We start from the raw sequence: 23,429 nt of genomic DNA on the forward strand, positions 1-23,429 counted from the left end.
GCTCTCCAGCCCAGAGACCTAGCAGGCACCTTCCTCTGTTGCTCTCAGCCTCCAGCTCTTTCTGGCCATGGGAAAGTTTGTAAGTTGACCCCCAACTCCCTTCTGCTGTTATCAGCCTGACCTGGCTCCTCTGCTCAACTAGGGAACTCTTACCATTCATCCCTTCAGCGGCATCCCCTCTCCAAAGTGCTCAACACTCTTCTTCTGGGTTCTCTCTTGCTTTTTGACTGTCTCATTTATATCTCCCAAAGCAATCCCACCCTTTTCATTATGCCAAACTAGAGTTCACCTAATGTGGAACAGGAGAGCTAGGCCCAATTCCATTTAAGGAACCAGCTCCTCTGTTACACCTTGCCTTCTCTAATATAAACATATAGCAACAGGGATATTTATTTTAAATATAAACCAAAATGAGACACTCCACTGAGCATGCTTCTCCCTCTAGGGAGAGGCTGGGAGAACAAACGACACGTGACAGATAAAGTACATCATTGCTTGTTGCACTACTGAAAGGTGCTCAGATACTATGGTGATGGTATAAAAACGTATACAGAATACAATATGTCAATATACAGTACAAAATAATCATTGCTGATTAAAATAAACATTTTTTATTTTAAACAATTCAACTGCATTTAAAGGAGCATGACTAAGAATAAGGTTGGTTTAAGATTTCAGTAGAGAGTTATTCACAACAGAGGTTTTTGTTTATAATATCAGTATCTCGTCTACTTATCTCTGATATTTTCTCCACCACACTATGATGAAAGAAAAATCCATCCTTTTCAAAACCTTAGCTGCCACAGCAAGAGTGCAGCCTTTGACTATCACAGCTAACCTTTACAGTCACTTTGTGCTTTGCTCTCAAGGAGACAAGCAGCACTCACTTTACTTATAGTAAACAACTGCCCTGTATGAAAATTCAATCAGGAGAGAGCCTTGTATGTGTGTGTCTGTGTGTGCACACCTTACTAAAGGCAATCTACACTTCCACGCAACAAGTCTCTAGAATGTGCAAGAAATAAAATGTCTGTATCACTTCAGGCCAAGGTCAGCAGTTTTCCAAAGAAAAGCTATTTCCTACAGCAGGTAATCTCCTAGGTAACCAGTATTGTTTACTCTAAGCTTCTCTCTCTCACTCCCAAGAAGCCTTCTAAACCAAAAGAATAAAAAACAAGCCCCCCAAATGTTTGTCAGATGGTAGTAAAAATATGTTTAAAGCAGATGCAGTATAAGATGTGCATGGCATTTCATGTTAGAAGTTCTAAAAATAACAAAACAGATTTTGTACTAGATCAAATGAAAAGAGGTGCTTCCAAGCCCAGCAAAAAATAAAAATAAAAATAAATAAATGGTTTAGTTTTAGCAAAGTCATGGAAAGGACTTTCAAAAATGTTTTTGCCTTTTTTTCTTTTAAAGATGGATACTTTTTTTTTAAATAAGGCTCTTTCACAGCATCTGTTGTAGATCATGGGTCTTGAAAATGTATTTTTATATATCTTCAATGGGAAAAAAGTACACCTCTACCCAGATATAATGCTGTCCTCGGGAGCCAAAAAATCTTACCGCGTTATAGGTGAAACCACGTTATATCGAATTTGCTTTGATCCGCTGGAGTGCGCAGGTCACACACACACACACACACACCCCGAGCACTGCTTTACTGCGTTATATCCGAATTCATGTTATATCGGGCCGCATTATATCGGGGTAGAGGTGTATACATTTTGCAGTAAATTAGAAAATTAACTTGAACGGGACGACTCATATTCTCAAAGTTAGGACCTTTCTGAAGTGGGTCTTCAATGCACAAAAAATCCTATCAGAATAACATCTATTATGCTAACTTATACTTTCAAAAGCCAAGAACAAGATTAAAGTTTAAAGCTTTTATCCTACCATATCTTGTATACTAAAAGTATTATTTGTATTATCATAGTGCCTAGACATAAATTGTAAATTTCTGGGAATAGCACTTGCCTGGTCTATGGATGGATAACATAAACCATACATCCACAAATGTTCAGGAATTTTAATAGTGTTCATTCAAGAAACACTCACTACCATATTAGTGGGATCTACCAGAGAGGCAGTACATCATTTATAGCAAGATTACTTCATGATTTACATAACAGCCACTGATGTGAGAAACACATGGTGGAGTTATTGTCTATGTTAATTCACAGAACTGCACATCACACAAAGAGTACTGATTATTTTAAAAGTAGTTGTTTGATAAGTGCATTTTAGAAATCTAAACATCTTAGTGCCTATACAGAATTAAATAATAAACAAACTGATCTAAAATCAGTTAAAGGACTGAACAAAAAAAATAAATTAAAGAACTCAGAAGAATTCATTCACCCCCACCTCTCCTACCCCCTCTAACCCACCTCTTCAGTCAAAAACCTGTGTTACATAAACCTTGAAACTTGTTCAGAAGCTCAACAAACCGATCAAGCCAGTTGAGGGACTGAACTGCAAAGTCAATTGCTCTTCATCAAGAATACCCAGTCGACCACTGCTACTGGGACAGAACATGAGGAGAGGTGCAGTCTCAGACAGCTAGGACAAAAGCCATAGAAGACCTTACTGACCAAAACCCAACATCTTGAAATGAACAGGAAGCCAGTGAAGAATACTCAGCATGAGCGGTAAGGTCTCCCTGGGGAGAAAAAAAACACTGCTCAGTGGGAAGCTACATTCTGCATTAGGTAAAGCTTCCGTGTGATCTTCAGACACAGCACAGCACATTGCAGTAATGAAGTTTGTTAGTGACAATGGCCTGGATAATTGTGATGAAGTCCCACTGAAAATGCTACAAAGACTTTGCTGACTGCACATGAAAATAAATGCTTTTAGATACAAAGGCTAATTGAACATCTAAGGACAAACACCTCCAAATAACTGCCCCCAAGTTTACCAGCATTACCTTCATCTCAGCTGGATTGCTGATGAATATCACCTTTTCTGAAGAACATGCATGAGCAGAAATCCAGGGTTACAGTCATCAACACAGCAGCAGAGAGTAGCATATTATTTTGTGTGGAAAGTGAAGAGAACAATGGAGACCCAGTGAAACTGTTACTGAACCTGACAATACAAAGAGGAAACACTGACCACGTTACACATTGCCTCAGTGCGTGCAAAAATACACATCAAACAAACACTATTTGAAAGAAAGTTAGTCTGGTCTGCAAGAAAACCAGTCTGCAAGTGAAGGCACAAGCACAATGGTAGAGTTCAGAAATGGTACTACTGCACTTTCATGCAGTCTGTTTCCTTAATTTTAACATGGCATTGTTCATTCACTTACCTCTTGCAAATCAGTGAAGGGTGTCAACCACATCCAACATTTATCGACCAAATGAATGCACAGTACAATCACCCCAAATTGTGTGTCAATTTCAGGGTACTGCTTCAAAATAATATGTTTTTAAAAAGAGATAAACGTTTCCCCACTACTCTAAGGAGAGAGTGAAACACAACAGGTCTATATCTGAGGCAACACACAGGCCCTGATAGGTCAGCATAGCAACACTGCCCTTTGTATACGGGGGTGGGTGGAGGTAAAGCAGGAAGCTGCAGCATGAAGTGGCTCTGTGGAACCTGCTTCCCTTCTGGTCCTGTTTCCTATGATGCGGGCAGCTGCTCCTAAGTAAGGGAGTGGCTTATGTTCCTTTACTTTCTTGTTTTACTGTGCTTACCAGGCCAAATTTGTTCCTTAGTTAGTAAAAGCATCTCATGACAACATGGTTATATTTATCAAACTTCATTTGAATCTGACAGCGAACTCATCCTTTGAGGCATTTGGTAGTCTCTTGGAGCTTTTTTGGCGTCTCTAAAAACCAAATTAATGTCAGGCAAAAGCCATACAATGTTTAAGGACCACAGCCCAGATTTTTAAAGGTATTTAATCAATTCTGTGCTCAGCGTTGCAATGCCTAGCTGATTTAGGAGCCTACATTTTTTTTCAAATGTGAATTAGCACTTAGAGCCTAAATCCCTTTCATTGTCAATGGGATTTGGACTCTAAGTGCCTAAATCCGATTTGAAAAAAGATTTAGGCTCCTAAATCAGTTAGGCATTGCATTGCTGAGCACAGCAAAGCCTAAATATCTTTAAAAATTTGGGCCCCAGGTCAGCTGAGTTGCCTCAGAAAGAAGATCTCAACGCTAACTTCAGGAGAGGCTGGGTCATCAGTTAGATAACAAAGGGTAGCTGTAACAGGGCAACGCTCTGTTCCCATCCTGTGATACCCCAGAAACTGCTCAGACTCACCTTCTTCTTGTGTGCAGTCTGTATGTTATTCTAAAATCATCCACCAACACCAGTACAGTGCAACGTCGCAGTTTTAACTTCTACTTCTTTCAGATCTTCTTCACTAGAGCGATAAGAGGAAAGGACATCTCCCTCTCTCTGGGGAGCACTTTTATTCCAGGCTCAGCTAGCCCTCTCCTCCCCGACTGTAGCATACACTTCCTGGCTTTTTATCAATTTGGTCAGCTGAGACGTAATTAGTCCCTTACCTCTCTATCATCTTCGGATAATTATCCAATCAGCTATTGCTGATGGGAATTAATTGAAGCTACAGTGATCAGAGTGCTGATCCATCTGTCAGATCTCAGCACTGTATCACAGCAATCTTGTGCCAAGATAGGCACAGCACCGACTACAGTGGGGACAGGGAGAGCCAAGCAACCTAAAGGGTATGAGCCTTTGTAACAGCTACACTGGTCTCAAATTGGCCACAGAACTGCTTCCCTAGAACAGTCTGAAGTAGAAGCAACTCTTTCTTTTTCAGAACGTATTTAAATCACTGCTTTAGAGTGCTTTTTATCCCAAAGATGTGACGTACTTAGCTGATATTACTAGTATCCCCACACAGTCAATGAGATTGCACAGGGTTTACATCAGCTCAGAATTTAGTCAGATACGTATAGGGTTTGCTTTGCTCATTCTCCATTATACCCACTGTTACTGTCTCAAAGTGGACAGAGAAGTTATCATTTGTAAGATGTTCATTTATTTCCCAATGGAAGCAGTGAGTTAAAAGGACTTACGGAATTCTGTTTATTTATTAGTGTTAAGTACCTGTCAGTCTTGTCACAGGCTCTCCTCAATCTTTGCTGCAAAACAAATTCCTCAGTCACATGAAGTACTGAAATCCAGCTTCTCATCAAATAAAGAAACATCTAAACTTTTTGAAGTTTATTTCAACAACACTGTCACTGAAGCATATCCAGAGGGATGTTCACAATCAGCTATGCCTTTTTAAAATGTAATTCTGAAGACAGAGAACAGCAAACACTTGGTGGTTGAGGGAGCTGACATAATACAAGATGTACTGGATGCAGTGCAGTTGGTCACAGAAAACAAAATGACTTTCTAAACATCAAGGTAAAATTTGTGTTCTTAAAGCTTGAACATGATTCCATGGCTTATGTTTTAAGACAGAGCTCACTGGAATTCTATAAAACGATGCACCAGCAATGGGGGTGACTTCCCTTCTTTCCACTGGATGACTAATAACTTAAGAAGGAACTTCCATGGATAAAAAAGGGAAGGGTATTTATCTGAAGAAGGCATTGTGATCTCTGATGTACTTTTGTTTGATCACTTATCAAACAGACATTTGTCCAGGTCCAAGTGGAAGAAGTAGTGTCCATACAGAAAAGATCAGCTACTTTCTTTAAGGACATTCAATACAAAGAGTAATTCTCCAAGCTGCTCAATGTTCATTAGTATTTCTATGCCATTCTAGCTCACAATACAAACAAGAAAATCTTTTCACTGTTCAAGGGAGAAATGAGAAAAAACTGAATAATGGAAGTCAGTAACATCAAGGCTATCTTCCAAGCACAGAACAGCTTTAGAGACCTGACTTGCTGTCACAATTTTATGATTATGGACTGAGAAAATATGTACTGGCTGGGAAAAGTCTCTTTTCCAGAGAAGTCAGTACTGAGTTAAAAGGAAGATTGTTTCACTTGTGAGTATACATCTACTTGGTCTAAATGGCATTTGTTATATTCATTGGTTGATTTTAATATGTAAGTACTTGTTCTCCTACAAGATTTCAGAAACTAACTTATTCTGTCTTGCTGTGAAATTAATTTTATTTTATAATTTAATTTTTCACCTGCCATTGCTTTCGGCAATTGGAAATTGATAACAGAAGTTCCTTATAAAGGAGAGACAAATTGATCTACTCCACAATGTGCTTATTTTTAGATTATCTATAAAAATAGATCTAATTATAACGAGCCCAACAGATAATTGAAAAGGTCAAAAATGTAGAGTGGAAATAATTTGTTATAGCAATGCATCAAAGAATTCTGAAACATATTGTTATGATCCATTAAATGTTGAAAAAGCCAATGGCCTATCTTGGCTTTTTTTTAACTGTTTGTGTGTCTGAAATACTTAATAATAATTGCTAAATAGATTTAAGGAATTATAACAGTAATTTATCATACTATAAATATATCACCTAGATACACATCTCTGAGCTTCTGTATGGTCCTGTAAGTTCTGTATGCCTTCTGTTCTGATTTTTCCAACTGGAAAATATGATGGGGAGAAAAAGAAAAACCCCTAAAGACAATTTAAAGTAAAGAGCTTTATGGAAATAGAACCAGATCATGCCCTATTTTAGGGCAGCTTTGCACCAGTGTTTGCCAAAAAGGCCAGTGCTTTAGCAACTTGAAGATTCCCCAGTGTAAGGGAACCCCTGGGTGATGTCTAGTTGTTGTAATATCTTCTATACTATACTATGCAGTGGGTATGGCCGGGTGAAAGGATGTGTTGCCAGAAAGACTATGCCCCAGAAACTTATGGTTGCCACAACAGTTAAACAGGGTCATAAAGAGCGAAGACAAGTTAGAGCAGACATTAAGTTATCCTAAAAGTTGTGCCTTGGGATTCAAGTGGTTGCCCCATAGCTGAGAGAAAGGAAAGAAGCAGCATGCAGCAGGGTTCCTCCTTCACCTTGTTGGCCTCAGAGTTTCCCCCTCAGGTGGTGAGGAGCCTGGAGTAAATCAGTTTGACTCCAGAGGGTTTTTCTCTTCATTCTGATTTTATTTTCCCCTATTTACATAGTGGGCCACAGGAAAGGCCCAAGAAGTTCTCTTAAGCAAAAAAAGAACAAAAACAAAACAACCCAAAACAAACATTTTTCCCTGCCCCCTTGCTGGGGTATTGCCTTATTACACTGGCTCCTAGTTGCCAGTCCTTCCCCAAGCAGCACTTTCTGTCTCACTAGGGAGGAGAGAGCCTTCCTCCGAGTGGAAGCCTTTCCTTCCTCCTGCCACTACCCATGTTGCAGCTTATCTCTCATCTATCCCCTCCTCTTTCCCACCTGAAGAGGAGTTTTTACACTCAGGTGTCTCTATTTAACCTGAGGTTACCTTTTTTTCAGCTTATAGGGAACAGGGCCTTCACCATTCTAGGGCTGATGTATCTGCCCTACACCACTCAGTGAGCGCTGTCCGGGGTTTTCTGCTTGGTGTCCTCTTCAGGTTCCCTAGTTATGGCCCTTTGACCCCCATACCCGTCCTGTTTTTTCCTTCATTGTCCCACGACTTTAGTTGAGGTCTGGGCTCAGTAGCTCCTCCCCAGGCTGGGAGAAGGGCCTTTAGCTGTGGGCGGGCTTCCTCCCACCCACTTGCCAGTACCCAATAGGACCACTCATGGCTGCTGTCCAGGATTCTCTGCTCAGTGTCTTCTTCGGGTTCCCTTTGTTTGACCTTCACACCTACCCCTATTACATTTTTGGTTGTTCCCCGTAATTATTTGAGTTCCTGGACTTCGTGGATCCTCCCATCAGGCTGGTGGAGGGTCCTTAGCAGTGGACGGGCTTGCGCCCACCCACTTCCTGGAACCCATTAGGACAGTGTTTCCCAAACTTTGGACACCGCTTGTGTAGGGAAAGCCCCTGGTGGGCCGGGCCGATTTGTTTACCTGCCCCGTCCGCAGGTTCAGCCGATCATGGCTCCCACTGGCCGCGATTTGCTGCTCCAGGCCAATGGGAGCTGCTGGAAGCGGTGGCCAGTACGTCCCTCGGCCTGCGCTGCTTCCAACAACTCCCATTGGCCTGGAGCAGCGAACCGCGGCCAGTGGGAGCCGCGATCGGCTGAACCTACGGACAGGGCAGGTAAACAAATCGGCCTGGCCCACCAGGGGCTTTCCCTACACAAGCGGCGTCCCAAGTTTGGGGAACACTGCATTAGGACCACTCTCTTATGTCTGTCAGGTCTGACTCTGTCACAAAGCCAATCCACTTTTGTCCACAATCCCTGAGCTGCACCACATGGACTAACCGCAGAGACCAGGATCTGCCTCAAAATGTTTTAACTGGGGATTGAAAGTGCCAGAAAACTAGGCAGAGCATATGTCAGAGTTTATGAAAGCTTGTGGAGGAGTATATCCCTGCCATATTCACCAATGTGTCCCTTTTCTTCTTTCAAAAAATTTGCTCAGCCCATTCATATATTTTGATATTTTAAATACTCCTTCAAAGCAATTGTTTTCAATTGTATATATTTGTATAAAAACTTTTATATACCCTATCATAATTAATCAGTTCTGAAGTTCTGGTTTGCTTACAAATATAGGAAATAGGACACTGAAAAAATAAAATCACTCAACATACGTTAAAATACTACAAAAACAACTATAATCTCAGTCTTGAATGTGGCCTTCTGTGTTTATCAATTTAGGAAACAATAGTCTTCAAGTCTAAACATGTGCTTAGGTCTTGAATAGCATATTGGTCAACAGTCACCACGCTACTGGCTAAGGGGTTATTTATATTTTTAATAGTGGGTGTGATGCAATGTCCATTCCACACGGATTTGTTTTACTCAACCTATTGAGAGCAATGTCAATGCATAACTCATAGGTTGTTCTAAAATATTAGTGGACGTTATTCCATTGACTTTCAACATTGTCCCGTTTAGCTAATGAGCTATGTAAACACAGTTGCCTATGGGCACTATAATCTTTTAAAAAGCTTCTCCTATTATTGTGCAGAGAAGCAACCTGATTAAGGTGAGCCAAATTATACTCTCAGCTACATCAAAGAAACGGCATTCAATTCAATGGTTTTGCATTTGTGGAAAAGAATTTGGCTTAGTATTTGTGATGCTCCCCAGGAGTACAGAGGTTGTGAGGCACCTCACCACAACCTGCCCTCAGTGTCAAGCAGCTCCACTCCCTGAAACCAACAGCCTCTGCCACAGAACAGCACTTCCAGGTGTCCACAGACCTTGCCTTCTCTGGACAGGCTAATGATAGACACACACAACCCCTGAGTTCTAGGAACGCTCCCTGCACTACCCAGCCCCTTATCAGGTAAGCCGTCCTCACAGGGTATGCCTACATAGCAACTGGACACCCACAGCTGGCCCATGCCAGCTGACTCAGGCTCCTGGGGCTTGGGCTGTGGGGCTGTTTCATTGCTGTGTAGACTTCCAGGCAAAGTATAACACTCTTGTTTGAGTCCAAACTTCACTTTAGCAGGCTAAAATTCTTGTCTAAAGTAGTTTCTCACCTATAGCAAACTCCCAGTGTCACCAATGCACCTGGCTGGGGTCCTCTATTCATGGATACAAAAAGTACTGTCCCTTCTGCTCCCCAAGTGATGGAATAAAAAGGTGTCTTTTTGCTTTCCTTTTATACCCCAAACTCCATTGTCTTCATCCCCAAAGCCAGGATGGCTCCCCATGGTTCTTTCCTTGGGTGCTGGCTCAAACGTATCTTCATATGTTCCTATTTAGTCTGTATCCAGATGGGTCTTTCACTGTATTGACTTACAATTCTTCATTTACAGCTGACAGAGAGATACACATTTTATCTCCTGTCTGAAAGAAACCTGTTTGTCAGCCCTGCCTCTGACAGAGTCTCTCAACATATTTTCAGTACATACAAATACTTAAATATCATCTGTGCATACATCTCACAATGATTATGAAGATCAGTATGGTAAAAGCTTTTATTAGACACCTTACGTGACCCTTTTTGGATAAATACTAAGAAATTAGTGTGGGGGGTATAAGAAGTTGGTCACCCACCTGACAAGAGTTCCTGTTACAGAACAGGGAACCCTTTTCCAGTTGGCATTGAAGGGTTCTTGCAGTCACAATATTCACTACAGAATAGGGGAATTTAATGTTAGCCCCAGTTTTGTCTGGTTTAACCTGAATCATTTAAATTGATATTTTTCCAGAGCAAACGGATGGGGTTTTTCCTAATTTGTTTTTTACCCCCCCAAAAAACAACAAACAAACAAACAAACAAACAAACAACACCATGAAATGTTTTTGACAATATAGTGTTTTTACCAGGATTCCAGCCTGACTTCCTTTGATGCCCCAAGATATCTAGGAGAGTTAAAGCAAGAATTAAGATGATAGGCCTGGAGAAAGTGTTGCTTTATTTTGATAGACAGAGTTCACTTGTAGCTACAGATTATTCTTCTTACTCACATGGATGTCAGGTATGTTATTACTATTGGACAAGAAAGAGGTTAACAGTGCCTGAATAGTGAAAGTGATGGCCTCAAAGGGCTTCAGTAAGTATGAAAAAGGCCAACCTTATCTTTTATGAGATTTAAATCATTTTCCTTTTCAAGGTCTGGTTTAAGAAGATGCCATAATCTTACTTCACAGAGATTATGTTGTGTTACAAGAATTGTTATCTTGAATTTTAATAAGTAATGCTGTTTCACCATGCTCACTCTGAAAATTGCATTTTAAAATAAGTATATGATAAACTGGATTAATCCCTAATTTATAATGCAAACTCTGAAGGGCAGTAATAGAAGGGAAGGAATATGAAGAAAAAGATTAAGAGTTTCCTTCTGTACTAAGCACAAAGGAGTGTTATTATTTTCTATTATTTATATTGCACCCAAAAAATGTACTAGATACTTCACAGAGCAAATAGAAAGGCATGATGTGCTCCCTGACTTGAAGAATTTACATGATAATTTCAGATATGAAACAATAACCACAAGTAATGTGGCCAAGTAGAGAAGAATACAGTAATGTGAAAACGTTACTCAATTTTGGCATGTGCATATTGTGATGGTGCCATTAAGTTTTCTATTTAGATTTGGCAATTTTACTGTTAGAGAAGGATAATTCTACTCTGGCCTGATGTGGAGACAAATACTAGGGTTTGGAGCTCAAAAGAGCAAATCTGAGATGTGTAATGAAGGAAGGGTTTATCAAAATGGGAGTTTCTAAGGAATAACTGTGGATCCAGGGCTTGGAGGTAAAGGGACTTGGTGAATCCTATGTTTGGATCTCTGTGAGGCCCATGTGACTGTGATGACCATTCAGATCAGACCAGGTGTTTGAAGCAGGAGTTGTTAATGACTTCCCATTAGTAAGGAGGCAGAGCTAATCAACAAGGCTAAGTATTTAAGTCAGTTGCCAAGGTAATACCCAAGCAGGCTAACAGGAAAGTTTGTGAGGGAGTTTGCAGGATGGAGTGCAGTAACTTTTTTCTACAGGTACAATGATGACCAAGAATGGAATAGTTATTGTGAACTGCTCAGGATGTGCCATGTTCTGTCCCCTGAAGATAGAGACCTTGCATCACAAAGTGCAAGTTGATGGCTTTACTGGAGGAGAAGATTGGAGATCAGGACTCTGCATAGCACAAGAGGCAGAATAGCTTTTGAACCACCGGAGACAGGTAGTACCATTCATGACTCAACTGGAGAATGAGTTCATTTCAAGAAAACGGGAGAGAGTGGAAAACAAAAGAGGATTGACAGTTTATGAACAAATGAGGAAAGAGAAGCAGGAGAAATCGCAACACATATGAAGGTATCTAACCACTTTCAGGTATTTGGTGCAGCAGCCACAGAGAAGGTACTGGAAGATTCAACTAAAGAGAAAAGAACATGGATCCCCACAGGATACACCTGAAGAGAGATGATCAGCACAATCCTTGAGGACATTAATCATGCCCAAAAGAAAGCCACAGACCATCCAAAGACGGAAAATCTTAATCAGGGCCTTGATATTAAGGAGAGTATACAAAATATTTTTGCTGAGAGCAAAAGGACAGCAGGACTATGAGCTATCTTCCTGGAATGAAAACAATACATGTCACAAAAGGACTAGACAAGCTTCTGAAGATTGCAGACAAGGATTTGTTTGTTATGATAGACATTGGCATGAATGGCTCTCCTCTGAGGACACTTCACAGATCATTGGACGCATTAGGGATCTTGGAAGGGAGATAAAGGGAGATAAAGGAGACATCTTTCCTGTCCCACAAGTGAGAGAAGACAGACAGAAAAAGATACTATAAGTAAACTGTTGGCTAAGTAGGTTTTGTAAAGTAGAGAGTTTTGGTTTTGAGGAACATTGGACCACCTTCTAGGGGAGAGAAGAATATATGGCTTACATTGCCTCCATCTTAATAGAAAGGGAAACAACTTTCTGGGTAGGAGACTAGGTACAGTAGACAGAAATGCTTTAAATCATCATCAAATTGGGAGAGTGCTAAGGGGGTAAGACTCAGACTCAGGGTAGCATGAATGTAAAGAATCAAGACATCAAGAATTATAAACAAGGAATTCTTCAGCTGCACATATATTAATGCTAGAAGCCTGGGTAACATGATCTGATTGGTATTACTGAAACCTGTGGGATGAGTCTCATGACTGGAATGTTAAAATCATTGGGATACACTCTATTTAGGAAAGATTGTAGTCAGAAGGGAAGAGGGGTGGAATTCTACATTAAAGATACCATTACTTGCTTTTAGACTTATTCACAATTCAGAAGGATAGGGCACTGGAATGCTTATGGATCAATGTACTAACTGATAAATCGCAAGATAGAGTACTAGAGAGATTCTGTTACACCAAAAAATGAGACAAGGGAACAGCTCTTTAAACATCTATTCTATAATGTGTAGAAAGTAAAATTGTGTCATAATGGGGAATTACTGGAGGTATCATGTTGCTACTGATATAATATACTTGGAGTTTCTCAAAATTAGAGAGGAGAGGATAACTTTCTAACACAAGAAATATTCCAACCAATTTGATGTAATTCTATAATCAGCCTCATTTTGCTGACTACAGATGATTGCTGAGCTAAAAATTGATAGTTTCCTAAGTGCAAGACAACAATCTCATTTCATTTATTAAAACAGAATTAGTTGGTGCTTTTAAAAGACCAATTTTTGAAAGCTGAAAACAACAAGAGGTCATGGTGGATCACCAGCTGAGTATAATCACCCAGTATAATGCTGTAACTAAAACAGTTAATGTGATCCTTGGATGCATAAGCAGAAGAATATCAAGTGGAAGTAGGAAAGTGGCATTACCTCTTTCTAGCATTAATGAGACCATTACTGGAAGTGTGTATTCACTTCGAGTGTCCACACTGCAAAAAGGAAGTTGAAACATTTGGCACAGTTCAAAAAAGCGCTCAAGAATGAATCCAAGTCTGGAAAATATGCCTCACAGTGTACTCAATCTATCTAGTTTATCCAACAGAAGGTTAAGAAGATCACAGTATACAAGTACTTACATAGGGAAAATATTTTTACCAGAAATCTATCTTTACTATAGTAAAAAAAAAAAGGCATAATAAGACCAACGGTTGGAAGCTGAAGCTAAAAAAATTCAAACTAGAAATAAAGGTTCAAATTTTTAGCTGTGCAGGTAATTAACCAACAGAAGAAATTATTGAGGGATATGGCCGATTCTTCATTGCTTTCAGTCTGTAACTCAATACTGCACACCTTTCTAAAAGATGTTCAATACCTCAAACAAATTATGGGCTTGATGCAGAAATTTCTAGGTAAGGTTCTATGGCTTATGATATACAAGAAGTCAAACTAGACAGTCATATTGGTTCCTTCTGGATTTAAAATCCATGAATCAAACCCCAAGTTTTATTTAGGTGAGAGGGCATTTGGGGCCTTTTTTTAAAAAAAAAATTAAACATCTGAAGTTATATACCTATATCCATATTTATGCATTTACTGTAAATAAGTATCCTGGTTTTTAAAGATGCCAACCATATACAATTCCCATTAACTTAAATTTGAGTTGTGAGCCAGGTATTAAATCCTTAAAGACTGAATTAAGTGCTTATACTTATGCATCCAAGCTCAAAAATTGTGTCCTTAGTCTCTACAAGTCTCAGAACATCTACTCCATCCATTCATAATGAGTAATCCTTATTATTTTCATCCAGCCTCTGCATATTGTACTCAATTTAGGGATAATTTTCAAAAACTAGGAATACATTTTTCTTAAACCTTCATATATGACAGCTGTACCTTGGGATGCATAAAGCAGGTATGAATACAATAATGAAGAACAAACCTAAAATAGCAGGAGAAAGGAAGAAGTATATAATATGAGGCTAGCATGATCACAGTAACACCCAATGGAAAGGTGGGAACAGGGTGAGAAGGAAAAATGTTTACGATGAATCCCCAAAACTGTCAATATAAAATAAAATTCCAGACCAGGAACTTGGAAAAATGAGTAGAGATGGTAAGAAAAAAGGGGTGAATTCCACCTCTGTAAATTTACACACATACACTTGGATATGTTTAGGTTCCTTTGAATTTGCATCTAATTTTTTAGTTTCATACTTGTACAGTTACATGGTCAATATATATGTATGCACACATTGTTATAAAGAAAAAGTAGCCTATCACTCCATCATAAATATATTTGGGGGCAAAAATAAACTTTACATTATTGGAAAACAGGAGCTTCAACTATACTTTGCACTGGGCATGGCAGTTTGCTATGCAATACAGGTTGATTAGAATAGGGAATTGACATTTAATGATTCTCATTGTTCAGTGAAATGCAGGAGCCTCCCTAAAGTCCTGTTACTTCTTTTGCAACTTTTTGCTTCAGTGCATAACATATAGTTTGGGACTTGGAGCAGCTGCTATTCCACAGATCCTTAATCGAGAAAATGAAAATGCAATTTGGCTATACTAATAATGGACTGCTGATCTCTTGAATTTGATATTCCTGAACAGAACTTTGGTCCACCAAGAGCACAGCAGTGAAACATATATCAAATTGTAAACTTATATTTCCATGATATTTATTTTCATTATTCTGTGTGCACTATGGTGCAAACCATAACTGACCCTACAACCCTGTTTGACCCTTCGATAACTGATTTTATCCCTGTCAGACATATAGGAATTCTTTCTGCCTATCAGGTGATAGTGTCTCAAGAACACATCTAGACAATAATCCAACCCATATGATCTTAAGGGTCCAAACAAAATATATTCTGTATTATGCCTCCAGGACTAAGCAAATCTCTCCTGGCGTTTGATGCATACTCTAATATGTGATCTAGTGACCCTGTTCTATCTGAGTTACTCCACTGCAGTTCTCAGCAAGGTCATAGTTCTCTCTCCTTAGACACCTACTCAAAAGACTAAACTATCAGTGATTCTTGATAACCTTTTGACTATCTTAAACTTGAATAAAAAGAAGAAGGCTGATTAATAATTGCCGGACTTAAATTGAGATGTAATGCAATCCTTCCTTTCAGGATCAGGAGTTTACTCTGTTGCATGATACCATTCTTTGTAGATCGTTCATCTTTACATTTTAGAGAATTACAATAAGAGATTTGTGCAGTTAATATTTTACCTTAACAGATAGGTAATTTATGCACTGAATTATAAGAAGATATTTAGTGTAAGCCAGAGGCAGTTTGCACCTGGAGATATAAATTAATTCATTATAGGCGTATCAAAAATTACAGTCCCAATCACTCCCAGAAAAAGCAAACATTAATCCCAAAGAGGAATAGTAAGTAAATAGTATTTCATGTGAGGTACAGTATCTACCATTTCTGTTCAAGTCCATGCAACAACTGTACACTTTCAGCAGCAACCATATGTTTTAATTATTACCATTACTGTGCAAAACCACAAGAGAGCTGCAGTAGCTCCGACTCAAATTTGGTTTGAAATTAGTTGATAAACAGCCCATTTTTATGTTGTCCTTGAGCTACTAGGTTTGATCCATTTAAATGGGCTTTAGAAAAAGTGTGCTGAGTTTTAACTGTGTGGTATGATACAATGTGAGGTTTCACTGAGTTGCTTAAACATTTTGTCTCCATAAAATTATTCAATGAAAACCCTTATTTTTGAAAGGACATCTAGTCCAAGCTCACTACAGGGAGTTCATTAACTACACCATCTTCATGACATAATGAGAATCTAAGATATTTTGGGTAACCTTGGAGCAATTAATCTTTGTACTTAATACCAAGAACATTTAGGGGCAAATTTAAAGACTTTTTTAAAGAAATGTTTAAAAAGCCCATTTTAAATAAACCCACCCTTGACCACACTTGCCTCTCTAAGTACTGCCCCATGTCCCTTCTACCTTTCATCTCTAAGCTCAGGGAACACACTTTTTGCAATCAGTGTCTGGAGTTCCTCTATACCAGTTTCACTCCAGACCCTCTCTAATCTGGCTTCCAGTCCTTGCACACCACTGAAACTACTCTTACCAAAGTCTCCAATAGCCACTTCTTAGCCAAATCTCAAAACCACTACTCCATCTTCATCCTCCTTGACCCATCAGCTGCCTTCAGCACAGTCTACCATGCTCCTCTTCTTGAAATCTTGTCCTCCCTTAGCTTCATTGATCCTGTCCTCTCCTAGTTTTCTTCCTACTTCTCTATTCACTCCTTCAGCATGTCCATCAGAGTATCCTTCTCTTCAGGGCCGTCCTTAGGCATACACAGCTGCATAGGGCACCATGGAATTTGGAGCACCAAACTGCCCCAAATTTCACGATGGCAGCTGCATGCTGCATACGTGGCAGCACCAGCCCAAGTGACCAGCTCTATCCCTCGGTCGGTCCCCCTGCAAGGGGCAGGGCCGTCCCTAGGGGGGTGTGAGGCCCCGGACAACTCCTTCCGCCCTGCCTCTTACCCTTCCCCCTGCTTCACCCCCATTCCACCTCTTCCCCCAGTGACCCCGCACTCACCAGCAGCAGCGGGAAGCGGAGCAACCCGCCCCTGCCCGCTCTACTCCACCAGCACCCAACTGCGGCACTCCGCTTCCCGCCGCCAGTGAGTGCGGGGAAAGTTCCTGAGTCACAGGTAGAGCGATCCACAGTGATTGAGAAAAGAGATGGCAAGGAGGGTTTTTTGGTGGGAATGGAGAATAAGAGCCGACCCCAACCCACTACGTTTCCCTTGCCCCGGCCCCGGCCATGTCGCTCGGGTTGGGGAAAGGACTGCCCCAGCTCCCACCGGTGGTGGGAGCGGAGCGCCGCGGCTGGGAGCTGGCAGAGTAGAGCGGGCTGGGGCCAGGCTGCCTTCGCTTCCCGCTGTGCCAGTGAGGGGGAGGGGGGATCCCTTCCCCCAAGCCTCCTCCCCTGAGCAACACGGCTGGGGCCGGGGTGAGGGAAGTGGAATGGGCTGCTCCTGGCCCCCCTCTAATGCCCCGGGCCACTCTGGGTCTGTGGGGCCCCCAAAAGTGCCCCCTTCAGCTCCTGCCTCCCATACCTTGGGGGGTAGGCCTAGGGCCCCACACAGCCGCCCCCCCTCACAGGGGGGGGCTGCATAGGGCACCCAAATGGCTAGGGACGGCCCTGCTCCTCTTCCTTCCCTTCCAGCTTTCTATGGGAGTTCCACAGGGCTCTGCCCTTGGTCCACTTCTCTTCTCCCTCTAAACCTTATTTCTGGGTAATCGCATCCACAAACACAAAACCAACTATGTTGTGGACGATTTACAGGCCTACCTCTCTACTCCAGACCTGTTTTTTCTCTCCAAACAAAAATCTCAGTCTATTTCTCTCTGACATCTCCTCATGGATGTCTAGCCATCAGCTCAAGCTCAACATGATTGAAACAGAGCTCTTATTCTCCATTCCCACTAAAAAACCCTCCTTGCCATCTCCTTTCTCAATCACTGTGGATCATTTATGCAAAACTCACACTTATATTCTAGTTGAGTTTAAGAATACTACTTGCTGACAACTGAAAATAAACAGTCCTTACAAATTTTCATTACTCATCCATCAGAAAGAGTGATAAATGGACTATAGAAGCTATTCCACTAAAGAGTAATCCTGCTTTCCTCCTTCATTAAGTCCATCATCAGGACAATCAAAAGCACATGGCTAGGGAAAGGAAGATCTGCATCAGTGACAAGGCATTACAGAAATATTGTTTCTGCTATGAACAACACCAGCCCATAGGAGTGGGCAAAAAGACTATCTCATGCACTACCCAACATGGAGTGAAAGACTGAAAAAAATAACATTTCTATCACTGAATGGAAATGGATTCACTGGAAGCCAAAGGTAATCAAGCTTCTCTGAAAATCACTTAAGGTGCCTTCGTATGGATTTAAATGCCTAGCCGTTAGCATCCAAGTTTGAAAGATTTGGCTTTTAAAGCCATTTAATTGAAGAATATTGGAAACAGAGGTCATCAACTAGATTTCACTGGTTTATAACATTAGGGAATCAATTAAATACTCACTCTGCCTTTTTCCACACTACTTTTTACTCATTTAATTTTAAGCATCAATAGTTTTCCCTATATACAATGAGCACAAAATACAGATGTAGATATGTAATATCAATGTCTAATTTTGGTAGACAGAGGAAGTGTCTGTGGCTGCCTTTGTGTGGACAAATGTTCAAATTCTTCCTCTACAAAATTAAAAAGTTTTGTCTCAGATTAATAAATATTTAAATAAAAAGAGATTTAAAAATATTTTAATGATAAATAACCAGGCAAATAGGCTTCATGGTTACTGGTCCCAGCTAGAAGGTATCTACGAAGACAATGGTGCAGGAACAGCTCTATGAAATCATTGTAGTTATGGTTGCTTAAGCCGTTGGTGAAGTTGGTCAAATCCTACAACTTTCTTCCACAGAGTAAAATGAATGGTTCATCCATCCATTATCATAATTTGAAATCCTAGAATACTGTGGTGATGTGTGAATCTACAGTCCAGATCTTCTTAATCAAGATGCTAGGTTAAAAAAGTACACCTTCATGCAGCTCCTGCAACTCTCCCACAAGAAACAGGAACCACAACTGTCTTCATGTATTCTAGTTTGAAAAGTCTTGCTTCAATTAAAAAAGCAAACACCACAAGGATTGGACACAGTTTTAAAATATTCAGTATGTTCATGTCCTGATTTGTCAGTGGTAACCCCTAGAACATGAACTAATCTAAATATTATTTACTTTAAAAACTTTTGTGGGAAACTGGATCCCTCAGGAGGATCCATAATGAGATATAGAATATCATCTTCTGCTGGTACAAATCCAAGCCAAAGTGGTAGCAATAGCTGTTTGGTGTACTAAATTCAGTCCCCAGTGGACAGGTGTCCCAGAATTGGGTACATGCATTTGTTGGAAGTCTCAACAGATAGAACGAGTTTGGACATGTGGACCCCATACCAGATGCACTCACCTCATCCACCAATTACGACACAATCTCTGATTGCCATATCCCACAGGGGACCATAAGTGGACAGAGACTGAAGTCCCCAACTTCCATTCCCTGTTCTCTATCTGGAAAATGGAGCTTCAGTTTCATCTCCTGGCTTGCTGGCCCATGTAGGAAGTCACTAAATGTACAGAGCTCTGTGAATAGGAAAGGAATTCTTCCACTGTCGAAGCAAGAATACAGGCAGGTAAGTAGCATATAGAGATGTCTATGTGGAAGCAGATCTAACTGATAACAGATAAGGAGGGATCACTACACGTTATTTTGCACAGGCCTTTGAACAACATGGGTGCAGCTGTTCAAATCACTTTGTGAACTATCAATGATATCAGAGCTGGTACTAAAGCAGTATCTTTATCTTGGTAATACACCTATCTCCTATGTCATGAAGGCAAATTTATACATGATAGTTAAGGCTAAGATTTTGTCACAGATAGATCTGAATAAAGACTGGGAGTGGCTGGGTCACTACAAAAAATAATTTTCCCTCTGTTGATATTCACCCCTTCTTGTCAACTGTTGGGAAGGGGCCACATCCACCTTAACTGAATTGGCTTCATTAGCACTGACCCCCCCACTCGGTAAGGCAACTCCCATATTTTCATGCACTGTATATTTATACCTGTCTACTTTTTTTTCCACTCCATGCATCTGATGAAGTGGGTTCTAGCCCACAAAAGCTTAAGTCCAAATAAATTTGCTAGTCTCTAAGGTGCCACAAGGAATCCTCGTTGTTTATGCTGATACAGACTAACATGGCTACTTATCTGAAACCTAGGCGTTCTAGGTATAACTAAAATACAAATAAAAGTCCGAAAGACAGACAAAAAATAATGCCAGCTAAAAAGTCAGCTCAGGTCTGTCCAAAACTTAGTTTGTGATTTCTGAAGAGATTCATAAACCACTAGGTGCACCTGGGCTGGATCACAGGTTTGTAACAAAACACAATTCCATCTCATTTAAGTTTCATTAAGAAAGTTTCACACAGCATTGTTAATTATTCTGGCAAATCCAGCTACATAAAATGAGTCAGACCAGAATACACAGGGTACCCGAAAAGAATCTACCTTAGCTAACAATGCACTGAACCCATCCATCCTGAAGAAAAAGACTAAGAAGCAGAATGAGTGAACAACATTAAAAGAGATAAGAACCCTGAAGAAGCATAAACAATCTATATTTAACTACCATAGTACCTTGGGTTGGTGGGAGGGAGGTAGTACATATCTATGCCAAAAATGAAATTAGTTTATTATAGTTTGTCAAAAAAATAGGTAAATCTTTAGTAAATCCTCTTCCCAACTAACAAGGAAGCTATAGCCCTTAATGACACAAATATTATAAGTATATTTTCTCATGTTAGGCAAAAAACTCCTAAGAACTATGGACTTCATAAATGCAACATGTATATGTATTTGAAAAGAGAGAGTGGGGGGGCAGGTTTTAATTACATTGAATTATTTATGGAATAAAGCTCTTTTCCAGAGGACTTGATGCTGATGAATGGTTATTTTTAGGGATGGCAACAAACAAGAATTCTGCTTTACAAAAAGTGTCAACGTTTCGATATTTGTTTTCATTCTGATGCATTCTGAAATGTATCATGTAAACAAACTTCCTCCATTTCCCGCCCCCCACAAACAGACACACAGGAACAACACCCCAGAATAGCTAACAGCCCAGTGGTTAAGGGACTCACCTGATAGGTGGGACACTCAGGTTCTACCTGGTTTGGGGCAGGGACCTGAACCTGCATTTTCCACATTCCAGCTGAGTACCACCAGGTTATAGAGTCAGTCTCTCTAACTGGTACAAGGAATATTTAACTATTTATACAGAGTAGAACAGCTCCAACAGGGAAGACTGAGGGAGAGAGAAAGAGCCCTGGACAGGGATGACTGACACCATTTGACTTCTGTCTTATCCAACTACAGGTCTGTTGCATCTTAGGTGCATTTAACATGTGCGATTTCAGCTTTACATGGTTGGCAAAACCAAAACAAAAAACAAAAAAAGAGAGAAAAATAACAATTTAAATACTGTTTCTGTAGTGCGGACGATTCCGCCCGCTATTACACTCAATGTAATTTTGACTATAAGCAATTTTCGCTTTAGGCGCTGACTGCGAAACGTAACCCCAGCGTAAGATGAGACAGATCTGTAATGAGGTTTGAGAAAGATAATGATGTTATCTTCTTGAAATATAGAGATTAAAACAAGAGCACCACAATACTGATCATCTAAAAATGAAAAATATATCACGCCCTGAAGGTTGATAGGTTGGACTCTGCTGGGTTGAAAATTAAAGTGATTTCCAAGGTGTGATGCTGGGGGCGCACTCACCTCTCGTGGGTGCCTCCCGTCGGCTGTGTGTGACAGTTTGTGTCCATTTGTTCTTGTGTCCACATGGGCACTTAACTTAAATAGCTCCTCTCCCTCCCTCATATTTATCCCTCTGATATACTTATAGATAGCAGTCATATCTCCCCTTTTGGTTAGGCTAAACAAGCCAAGCTCTTTGAGTCTATTCTCATAAGGTAGGTTTTCCATTCCTCAGATCATCCTAGTAGCCCTTCTCTGCACCTGTTCCAGTTTGAATTCATCTTTAAGTATTCCAGATGAGGTCTCACCAGTGCCTTGTATAATGGTACTAACACTTCCTTGTCTCTACTGGAAATACCTCACCTGATACATCCTAGGGCTGCATTAGCCTTTTTCACAGTCGCATCACATTGACAGCTCATAATCAGCCTGTGATCAACCAATACACCAGGTCTTTCTCCTTCACTGTGACTTCCAACTGATAAATCCCCAGTTTAAATTCTTGTTGTTAATCCTTAATGCATGACTTTGCACTATTAAATATCATCCAATTTCTATTTTTCCAGTTTACAAGGTCATCCAGATCTTGTATGATATTCCAGTCCTCCTCGGTATTGGCAATACCTCCCAACTTTGTGTCATTTGCAAATTTTATTAGTGCACACATTTTTTGTGCCAAGGCCAGTAATAAAAATGTTAAATAAGGTTGGTCCCAAGACAGATCCCTAAGGAACTCCACTAATAACCTCCCTCCAGCCTGACAGTTCACCTTTCAGTATGACCTGTTGTAGCCTTCCCTTTAACCCGTTGCTTATCCACCTTTCAGTTCTCATATTAATCCCCATCTTCTCCAATGTAACTAATAATTTCTCATGTGGAACTGTATCAAATGCCTTACTGACATCCAGGTAGATTAGATCTACTGCATTTCCTTTGTCTAAAAAAATCTGTTATCTTCTCAAAGAAAGATATTCGTAACTTTGTTACCACCTCTTGAGTACAACAATTGAAACAATGTAACCTATCATTTAGGCTACTTACTTTTTGCAGTTCACCAAGCTTGGAACAGATCATTTAACTTTAGGAAACATGCTAATAGTCCTTTCTTATCTTAATTACCTGTTAATCACATTGCTTATAAACAAAATTCTACAAAAACAACAAGGAGTCTGGTGGCACCTTAAAGACTAACAGATTTATTTGGGCATAAGCTTTCGTAGGTAAAAACCTCACTTCTTCGGATGCTCCGACAGCTTAGAAAGCTTATGCCCAAATAAATCTGTTAGTCTTTAAGGTGCCACCAGACTCCTTGTTGTTTTTGTAGATACAGACTAACAAGGCTACCCCCTGATACTTGACACCAAACAAAATTCTGACTCCCTGCCTCAGGGGCACAAGCTGGAAGCAGTCGCCTGTCTCCTCTGCAGAACATTGCACATGCCTGCCTAAGGCTTGCAGTTGGGGGGGTGGGGGAGGTGACAACACCCTCCCATGTCCCCCCAAACTATGCCTATTGTTTAGGGGGGCAATGCCCCCTTCTGCCCCCCCAATCCACCTATGCTCTTAACAGCTCCTTTAGATTTAAATCAATGCAGTCA

General features: G+C 40.4%; 1 protein-coding gene across 6 annotated transcripts in view; it reads right to left on the bottom strand.

Annotated features, from left to right (window-relative positions):
* Positions 1–23,429, bottom strand: part of PRKN (parkin RBR E3 ubiquitin protein ligase) — a 1,174,462-nt gene that overhangs the window by 573,837 nt on the left and 577,196 nt on the right. The window lies entirely within an intron of this gene.

The sequence above is a fragment of the Chrysemys picta genome, chromosome 3 (genome assembly GCF_011386835.1).
Source record: "Chrysemys picta bellii isolate R12L10 chromosome 3, ASM1138683v2, whole genome shotgun sequence".
In the NCBI taxonomy this organism is placed as follows: domain Eukaryota; kingdom Metazoa; phylum Chordata; order Testudines; family Emydidae; genus Chrysemys; species Chrysemys picta.